Here is a 10000-nt window from a genome sequence, read left to right as displayed (position 1 = left end):
ACCTTAACCTAACCTATGTCGTACCTTAACCTAACCTATGTCGTACCTTAACCTAACCTATGTCGTACCTTAACCTAACCTATGTCGTACCTTAACCTAACCTATGTCGTACCTTAACCTAACCTATGTCGTACCTTAACCTAACCTATGTCGTACCTTAACCTAACCTATGTCGTACCTTAACCTAACCTATGTCGTACCTTAACCTAACCTATGTCGTACCTTAACCTAACCTATGTCGTACCTTAACCTAACCTATGTCGTACCTTAACCTAACCTATGTCGTACCTTAACCTAACCTATGTCGTACCTTAACCTAACCTATGTCGTACCTTAACCTAACCTATGTCGTACCTTAACCTAACCTATGTCGTACCTTAACCTAACCTATGTCGTACCTTAACCTAACCTATGTCGTACCTTAACCTAACCTATGTCGTACCTTAACCTAACCTATGTCGTACCTTAACCTAACCTATGTCGTACCTTAACCTAACCTATGTCGTACCTTAACCTAACCTATGTCGTACCTTAACCTAACCTATGTCGTACCTTAACCTAACCTGTATTGCGCCTTAACCTAACCTGTATTGCGCCTTAACCTAACCTGTATTGCGCCTTAACGTAACCTGTATTGCGCCTTAACGTAACCTGTATTGCGCCTTAACGTAACCTGTATTGCGCCTTAACGTAACCTGTATTGCGCCTTAACGTAACCTGTATTGCGCCTTAACGTAACCTGTATTGCGCCTTAACGTAACCTGTATTGCGCCTTAACGTAACCTGTATTGCGCCTTAACGTAACCTGTATTGCGCCTTAACGTAACCTGTATTGCGCCTTAACGTAACCTGTATTGCGCCTTAACGTAACCTGTATTGCGCCTTAACGTAACCTGTATTGCGCCTTAACGTAACCTGTATTGCGCCTTAACGTAACCTGTATTGCGCCTTAACGTAACCTGTATTGCGCCTTAACGTAACCTGTATTGCGCCTTAACGTAACCTGTATTGCGCCTTAACGTAACCTGTATTGCGCCTTAACGTAACCTGTATTGCGCCTTAACGTAACCTGCATTGCGCCTTAACGTAACCTGCATTGCGCCTTAACGTAACCTGTATTGCGCCTTAACGTAACCTGTATTGCGCCTTAACGTAACCTGTATTGCGCCTTAACGTAACCTGTATTGCGCCTTAACGTAACCTGTATTGCGCCTTAACGTAACCTGTATTGCGCCTTAACGTAACCGATATTGCGCCTTAACGTAACCTATATTGCGCCGTAACGTAACCTATATTGCGCCGTAACGTAACCCACATTGCCCCTTAACGTAACCCACATTGCCCCTTAACGTAACCCACATTGCCCCTTAACGTAACCCAACACACGTTGGGCCTTAACCCAACACACGTTGGGCCTTAACCCAACACACGTTGGGCCTTAACCCAACACACGTTGGGCCTTAACCCAACACACGTTGGGCCTTAACCCAACACACGTTGGGCCTTAACCCAACACACGTTGGGCCTTAACCCAACACACGTTGGGCCTTAACCCAACACACGTTGGGCCTTAACCCAACACACGTTGGGCCTTAACCCAACACACGTTGGGCCTTAACCCAACACACGTTGGGCCTTAACCCAACACACGTTGGGCCTTAACCCAACACACGTTGGGCCTTAACCCAACACACGTTGGGCCTTAACCTGCTCTGTAATTGTCATACGACGCGTTAAATTAGTGTAGTGTTGCCTAACTGCAACCCCCGCAATATAGTTTGCTACTCGCACTGCCCGGTCCCCAGTGTATCGCTTCATGTTAAACACCTTGCAGCTATACACTGTAATGTGGATGGCAGCAGGACGTACATGCTCAATGCCCTTTGCAGTTGTTCATTGGCATTTGCAGTTGTTCATTGGCATTCGCATGTGCGAAGCACTTAGCCTACGCTGTGGTACGGCCTGTGTCAACTGTCCGCTGATGTTGTACGTCCAAATCACACACTGTACTGCACATTGGTCCTCATGTACTGAATGATACATCGTGGTACATGTGACCGTACAACGACTGCGCCAACAACGGCGAACCATGCGGTCCAAATGTTGTGCACTCAGCTACGTGTCGTCTCCCTATAAGAGCTGGATTGCAGTGTGGTATGCCCTGGATGGCGATCAGCATGAGCCGTCTGTTGATGTAGTGGCGCGTGTTGTCAGACGTAGTCGTCTCTTCTCACACACCGTGATAGCATGGTGCACTGCGTTCCACATCTGCGACATGCGACAGAGGCCGGTTGACAGTCGTTCGCGCAATGGACATCGCATACGTACGGGGGCCACCTTCCACGTGTTCGCGAAGCGTGCACATGTTGTTGCGTGTATGTGGGCAGACATAGTGTGTCGTGACACCTGACACAGGCATGCAACAATCGTTGAATTTGCAAATGGCGATGGACGCCTACGTTTGCTGGTGACGTTATGCAAATGAACAACTGGTAAACCGTTGTGGTGCGGTTGTTCTCGCTAGAGGTGAATCAGTGATGGCGACGATCGGTTGAGCTACCAACCGGTTGTTCCAGCGATACCCACCATGCCCACGAACGTGAATGGCATCTGGGTGTGAAGCGATACGCGGCGGTGGCTGGGTGGGACCGTCCCCGGCCGGTGAGGGGGGGCCTCCCGGCGTGCTGGCCGCGCGGTGCGTGGGCGCACGCGCTACAGCCGGCTGGTGGGGGCGGCCAGTGGCAGGCGCGCCGGCCGACGGAGGCGGCAGGCGGCGCAGCTGCGCGCCGGCGCACCCTGCACGCGGCGCCGTGCGGCCAAAGTAGGTCCTCGCGGGCCCGGTGCGAAGCGCGGTGGACATCTGCAGTGTGCTGGTCCGATTGAGGACTGTGTGCGCTGAGGATGCGCCGCCGCCCGGCGCTCGGCGCCGCGACGCCGTCTGCTGCTCGGTCGCCTCTGCGGTTCTCGCAGGTGGTTTGTATCGCAGCTGTGCGGACGTGTTGGCGCGTGCGCTGTGCTGGGAGAGTTCGCTTCGGCACCCAAGTGGGGCTTTTGTCCTTCTGTGGCGCTGGCGTTGGAGCTGCCGGTCACCGTAGGTGGCGCGTGTTGTCTCCCGCCGGCAATGCCACGACAGCACGCTCCCGGGCCTCTGTCGGCAGCGGCAAGCTCAGTTGGGAGCACGGGTGGTCGCACCTAAAGCGTCTACTCGCCAAACTCCGGGCGATTGCGCCTCTCTCGAACCCGACCAAGTACTTAGGACGGCGCTGCGCGCCGCCGGGACCTGAGAGGGTTTCGAGGTGTATTGTGCAGGGGAGCTCAGCCTCCTCCTGTTTGCAGAATAATTGAGCGGACGCTTGCGTGTTCGCGTGGGCCCCCGGGACACACTCCCGGGCGGCCGGCTGCTCAGCTCTAGTTGACGCAGCTCCCTGGTTGATCCTGCCAGTAGTCATATGCTTGTCTCAAAGATTAAGCCATGCATGTCTCAGTACAAGCCGCATTAAGGTGAAACCGCGAATGGCTCATTAAATCAGTTATGGTTCCTTAGATCGTACCCACGTTACTTGGATAACTGTGGTAATTCTAGAGCTAATACATGCAAACAGAGTCCCGACCAGAGATGGAAGGGACGCTTTTATTAGATCAAAACCAATCGGTCGGCTCGTCCGGTCCGTTTGCCTTGGTGACTCTGAATAACTTTGGGCTGATCGCACGGTCCTCGTACCGGCGACGCATCTTTCAAATGTCTGCCTTATCAACTGTCGATGGTAGGTTCTGCGCCTACCATGGTTGTAACGGGTAACGGGGAATCAGGGTTCGATTCCGGAGAGGGAGCCTGAGAAACGGCTACCACATCCAAGGAAGGCAGCAGGCGCGCAAATTACCCACTCCCGGCACGGGGAGGTAGTGACGAAAAATAACGATACGGGACTCATCCGAGGCCCCGTAATCGGAATGAGTACACTTTAAATCCTTTAACGAGTATCTATTGGAGGGCAAGTCTGGTGCCAGCAGCCGCGGTAATTCCAGCTCCAATAGCGTATATTAAAGTTGTTGCGGTTAAAAAGCTCGTAGTTGGATTTGTGTCCCACGCTGTTGGTTCACCGCCCGTCGGTGTTTAACTGGCATGTATCGTGGGACGTCCTGCCGGTGGGGCGAGCCGAAGGCGTGCGACGCGCCTCGTGCGTGCTCGTGCGTCCCGAGGCGGACCCCGTTGCAATCCTACCAGGGTGCTCTTGAGTGAGTGTCTCGGTGGGCCGGCACGTTTACTTTGAACAAATTAGAGTGCTTAAAGCAGGCAAGCCCGCCTGAATACTGTGTGCATGGAATAATGGAATAGGACCTCGGTTCTATTTTGTTGGTTTTCGGAACCCGAGGTAATGATTAATAGGGACAGGCGGGGGCATTCGTATTGCGACGTTAGAGGTGAAATTCTTGGATCGTCGCAAGACGAACAGAAGCGAAAGCATTTGCCAAGTATGTTTTCATTAATCAAGAACGAAAGTTAGAGGTTCGAAGGCGATCAGATACCGCCCTAGTTCTAACCATAAACGATGCCAGCCAGCGATCCGCCGCAGTTCCTCCGATGACTCGGCGGGCAGCCTCCGGGAAACCAAAGCTTTTGGGTTCCGGGGGAAGTATGGTTGCAAAGCTGAAACTTAAAGGAATTGACGGAAGGGCACCACCAGGAGTGGAGCCTGCGGCTTAATTTGACTCAACACGGGAAACCTCACCAGGCCCGGACACCGGAAGGATTGACAGATTGATAGCTCTTTCTTGATTCGGTGGGTGGTGGTGCATGGCCGTTCTTAGTTGGTGGAGCGATTTGTCTGGTTAATTCCGATAACGAACGAGACTCTAGCCTGCTAACTAGTCGCGTGACATCCTTCGTGCTGTCAGCGATTACTTTTCTTCTTAGAGGGACAGGCGGCTTCTAGCCGCACGAGATTGAGCAATAACAGGTCTGTGATGCCCTTAGATGTTCTGGGCCGCACGCGCGCTACACTGAAGGAATCAGCGTGTCTTCCTAGGCCGAAAGGTCGGGGTAACCCGCTGAACCTCCTTCGTGCTAGGGATTGGGGCTTGCAATTGTTCCCCATGAACGAGGAATTCCCAGTAAGCGCGAGTCATAAGCTCGCGTTGATTACGTCCCTGCCCTTTGTACACACCGCCCGTCGCTACTACCGATTGAATGATTTAGTGAGGTCTTCGGACTGGTACGCGGCATTGACTCTGTCGTTGCCGATGCTACCGGAAAGATGACCAAACTTGATCATTTAGAGGAAGTAAAAGTCGTAACAAGGTTTCCGTAGGTGAACCTGCGGAAGGATCATTACCGACTAGACTGCATGTCGTTCGATGTGCGTGTCGTGTCGCGCAACACGCTACCTGTACGGCTCGCAGTAGCCGTGCGCCGCGTGCGGAACCACGCGTGCTTCTCAAAACTAACGCCAATGTTGTGTGGTACGAGCGCTGAAGCGCTGGAGCGGCTGGCCTGCGGCACCTGGCGCCTGGCGCCGGTTTTGAATGACTTTCGCCCGACTGCCTGTCCGCTCCGGTGTGGAGCCGTACGACGCCCATCGGCCGTGAGGCCGTTGGACACAGAACGCTTGAACAGGGGCCGCCACACGCCTACGTCCCGCCTATGCAACTGTCTTGAAAGAGACAGTGGAAACTAAGAAAAGATCACCCAGGACGGTGGATCACTCGGCTCGTGGGTCGATGAAGAACGCAGCAAATTGCGCGTCGACATGTGAACTGCAGGACACATGAACATCGACGTTTCGAACGCACATTGCGGTCCATGGATTCCGTTCCCGGGCCACGTCTGGCTGAGGGTCGGCTACGTATACTGAAGCGCGCGGCGTTTGCCCCGCTTCGCAGACCTGGGAGCGTCGCGGCCGCCTGTGGGGCCGGCCGCGCCTCCTGAAACGTGCGATGCGCGCCCGTCGCCTGGCGGTTCGCATACCGGTACTTACTCGGTAGCGTGCACAGCCGGCTGGCGGTGTGGCGTGCGACACCTCGTACAACGACCTCAGAGCAGGCGAGACTACCCGCTGAATTTAAGCATATTACTAAGCGGAGGAAAAGAAACTAACAAGGATTCCCCCAGTAGCGGCGAGCGAACAGGGAAGAGTCCAGCACCGAACCCCGCAGGCTGCCGCCTGTCGTGGCATGTGGTGTTTGGGAGGGTCCACTACCCCGACGCCTCGCGCCGAGCCCAAGTCCAACTTGAATGAGGCCACGGCCCGTAGAGGGTGCCAGGCCCGTAGCGGCCGGTGCGAGCGTCGGCGGGACCTCTCCTTCGAGTCGGGTTGCTTGAGAGTGCAGCTCCAAGTGGGTGGTAAACTCCATCTGAGACTAAATATGACCACGAGACCGATAGCGAACAAGTACCGTGAGGGAAAGTTGAAAAGAACTTTGAAGAGAGAGTTCAAAAGTACGTGAAACCGTTCTGGGGTAAACGTGAGAAGTCCGAAAGGTCGAACGGGTGAGATTCACGCCCATCCGGCCACAGGCCTCCGCCCTCGGCAGATGGGGCCGGCCGCCCGCGCGGAGCAATCCGCGGCGGGGTCGTGTCCGGTTGCCTTTCCACTCGCCGCGGGGTGGGGCCGTTCCGGTGTGCGGTGGGCCGCACTTCTCCCCTAGTAGGACGTCGCGACCCGCTGGGTGCCGGCCTACGGCCCGGGTGCGCAGCCTGTCCTTCCGCGGGCCTCGGTTCGCGTCTGTTGGGCAGAGCCCCGGTGTCCTGGCTGGCTGCCCGGCGGTATATCTGGAGGAGTCGATTCGCCCCTTTGGGCGCTCGGGCTCCCGGCAAGCGCGCGCGGTTCTTCCCGGATGACGGACCTACCTGGCCCGGCCCCGGACCCGCGCCGCTGTTGGCTCGGGATGCTCTCGGGCGGAATAATCGCTCCCGTCAGCGGCGCTTCAGCTTTGGACAATTTCACGACCCGTCTTGAAACACGGACCAAGGAGTCTAACATGTGCGCGAGTCATTGGGCTGTACGAAACCTAAAGGCGTAATGAAAGTGAAGGTCTCGCCTTGCGCGGGCCGAGGGAGGATGGGGCTTCCCCGCCCTTCACGGGGCGGCGGCCTCCGCACTCCCGGGGCGTCTCGTCCTCATTGCGAGGTGAGGCGCACCTAGAGCGTACACGTTGGGACCCGAAAGATGGTGAACTATGCCTGGCCAGGACGAAGTCAGGGGAAACCCTGATGGAGGTCCGTAGCGATTCTGACGTGCAAATCGATCGTCGGAGCTGGGTATAGGGGCGAAAGACTAATCGAACCATCTAGTAGCTGGTTCCCTCCGAAGTTTCCCTCAGGATAGCTGGTGCTCGTACGAGTCTCATCCGGTAAAGCGAATGATTAGAGGCCTTGGGGCCGAAACGACCTCAACCTATTCTCAAACTTTAAATGGGTGAGATCTCCGGCTTGCTTGATATGCTGAAGCCGCGAGCAAACGACTCGGATCGGAGTGCCAAGTGGGCCACTTTTGGTAAGCAGAACTGGCGCTGTGGGATGAACCAAACGCCGAGTTAAGGCGCCCGAATCGACGCTCATGGGAAACCATGAAAGGCGTTGGTTGCTTAAGACAGCAGGACGGTGGCCATGGAAGTCGGAATCCGCTAAGGAGTGTGTAACAACTCACCTGCCGAAGCAACTAGCCCTGAAAATGGATGGCGCTGAAGCGTCGTGCCTATACTCGGCCGTCAGTCTGGCAGTCATGGCCGGTCCTTGCGGCCGGCCGCGAAGCCCTGACGAGTAGGAGGGTCGCGGCGGTGGGCGCAGAAGGGTCTGGGCGTGAGCCTGCCTGGAGCCGCCGTCGGTGCAGATCTTGGTGGTAGTAGCAAATACTCCAGCGAGGCCCTGGAGGGCTGACGCGGAGAAGGGTTTCGTGTGAACAGCCGTTGCACACGAGTCAGTCGATCCTAAGCCCTAGGAGAAATCCGATGTTGATGGGGGCCGTCATAGCATGATGCACTTTGTGCTGGCCCCCGTTGGGCGAAAGGGAATCCGGTTCCTATTCCGGAACCCGGCAGCGGAACCGATACAAGTCGGGCCCCTCTTTTAGAGATGCTCGTCGGGGTAACCCAAAAGGACCCGGAGACGCCGTCGGGAGATCGGGGAAGAGTTTTCTTTTCTGCATGAGCGTTCGAGTTCCCTGGAATCCTCTAGCAGGGAGATAGGGTTTGGAACGCGAAGAGCACCGCAGTTGCGGCGGTGTCCCGATCTTCCCCTCGGACCTTGAAAATCCGGGAGAGGGCCACGTGGAGGTGTCGCGCCGGTTCGTACCCATATCCGCAGCAGGTCTCCAAGGTGAAGAGCCTCTAGTCGATAGAATAATGTAGGTAAGGGAAGTCGGCAAATTGGATCCGTAACTTCGGGATAAGGATTGGCTCTGAGGATCGGGGCGTGTCGGGCTTGGTCGGGAAGTGGGTCAGCGCTAACGTGCCGGGCCTGGGCGAGGTGAGTGCCGTAGGGGTGCCGGTAAGTGCGGGCGTTTAGCGCGGGCGTGGTCTGCTCTCGCCGTTGGTTGGCCTCGTGCTGGCCGGCGGTGCAGGATGCGCGCGCCTGCGCGGCGTTCGCGCCCCGGTGCTTCAACCTGCGTGCAGGATCCGAGCTCGGTCCCGTGCCTTGGCCTCCCACGGATCTTCCTTGCTGCGAGGCCGCGTCCGCCTTAGCGTGCTCCTCCGGGGGCGCGCGGGTGCGCGGATTCTCTTCGGCCGCCATTCAACGATCAACTCAGAACTGGCACGGACTGGGGGAATCCGACTGTCTAATTAAAACAAAGCATTGCGATGGCCCTAGCGGGTGTTGACGCAATGTGATTTCTGCCCAGTGCTCTGAATGTCAACGTGAAGAAATTCAAGCAAGCGCGGGTAAACGGCGGGAGTAACTATGACTCTCTTAAGGTGGCCAAGTGGCAGCGGTGTGGCTGCATCCGGACTTGGCTTCTCGAAGTGCGGTCTTGATGTAGTCGTGCTGCTGCTGCGAGGTGCCTTCCTTGGGTTATAGTTACTGGGAGAGTGATGCGCAATACATGGGCCTAGCCCTCTTAGCCTCTCCTCTCCTGCGGTCTTCTCCCCTTCTCGTGGGCCCGCTGATTTCGCAGAGTGGAAGACCGCACCAGGGGCTTGGGGGGGTTACCAGCCCCCCCTCGCACTATCCCTTTTTTAGTTGGGGGCAGTAAGCAGAGAATAAGTGGTGGCCCTTCCGCTGAAGGTGCCACCCCAACTCCCCCAGCACCTAGCCGGCCAACCGGCCGTGCCGAAAATCTTGTAACTTTTGCAGCTATGTATACCTGTAGTGAGTGCCACCGCAGCTTTACAACCAAGAACGGTCTCGGGGTCCATCGCCGCCGCCAACATCTTGCGGCCGCCAACGCGGAGATCGTCACCGAGAGGCATCGCGCGAGGTGGACGGAGGAAGAAGTCCTGTCGCTCGCCAAGGCGGAGGCCGAACTGTTCCTTGAGAGGGACGCCCGGTTCTTCTTCGTCAATCAAGAACTCATCAGGATGTTCCCCGACCGAACGCTCGAGGCAATCAAGTGCCGACGGCGGCAAGCTGCCCACAAGCAGCTTGTCCGCCAATTCATGGAGGCGCTTGAGATCGGTCGGGGGGAAGAGCCGGCGTCCCGCCAGGGAGCAGCGAGCCCGCTGCCTGACGCGGGCGAGGCCGCTGCGCCGCCCGTCGACGCAGCCGAGGACTTCGCGGCCGACACCACCGGGCCGCCGCCGGAGGGGCCGACTGACGCCGCCATCTGGGAGCATCTGGCGGGGCTACCCGCTTCCGCCCAGCGTTTCTCTGCCCTGGATCGTGTCATAGGTCTGGGGCGGGGCACGCCGCCCGATGTCATCCTGGGCATGCTCCCGGATGCCCTTGCGTCGGTCGGGTCCAGAGGGGAGAGATCGATCACCAGGACACAGCGGCCGCGCCAACCATCGAAGCGGCCGCCTGCCGCGCCGCCGACGCAGAAGCGCAAGCGGCGCCGCTGGGAGTACG

The 10000-nt window shown here is 57.0% G+C and overlaps 2 non-coding genes and 1 pseudogene across 2 annotated transcripts; all 3 read left to right on the top strand.

Annotated features, from left to right (window-relative positions):
• The first annotated feature begins 3422 nt into the window (after positions 1-3422).
• On the top strand, positions 3423-5332 carry LOC124579167. Its single transcript, XR_006972888.1, has one exon. It is a non-coding gene; the product is annotated as a small subunit ribosomal RNA (ribosomal RNA).
• Positions 5333-5683: 351 nt separating this feature from the next.
• Positions 5684-5838, top strand: LOC124579177. Its single transcript, XR_006972897.1, has one exon. It is a non-coding gene; the product is annotated as a 5.8S ribosomal RNA (ribosomal RNA).
• Positions 5839-6026: 188 nt separating this feature from the next.
• Positions 6027-10000, top strand: part of LOC124579195 — a 7956-nt pseudogene continuing 3982 nt past the window's right edge.

This window comes from Schistocerca americana, unplaced genomic scaffold (genome assembly GCF_021461395.2).
Source record: "Schistocerca americana isolate TAMUIC-IGC-003095 unplaced genomic scaffold, iqSchAmer2.1 HiC_scaffold_297, whole genome shotgun sequence".
NCBI lineage: Eukaryota > Metazoa > Arthropoda > Insecta > Orthoptera > Acrididae > Schistocerca > Schistocerca americana.
The sequence above is the reverse complement of the archived record's forward strand: the minus strand, read 5'-3'. Positions and strand labels throughout refer to the sequence as shown.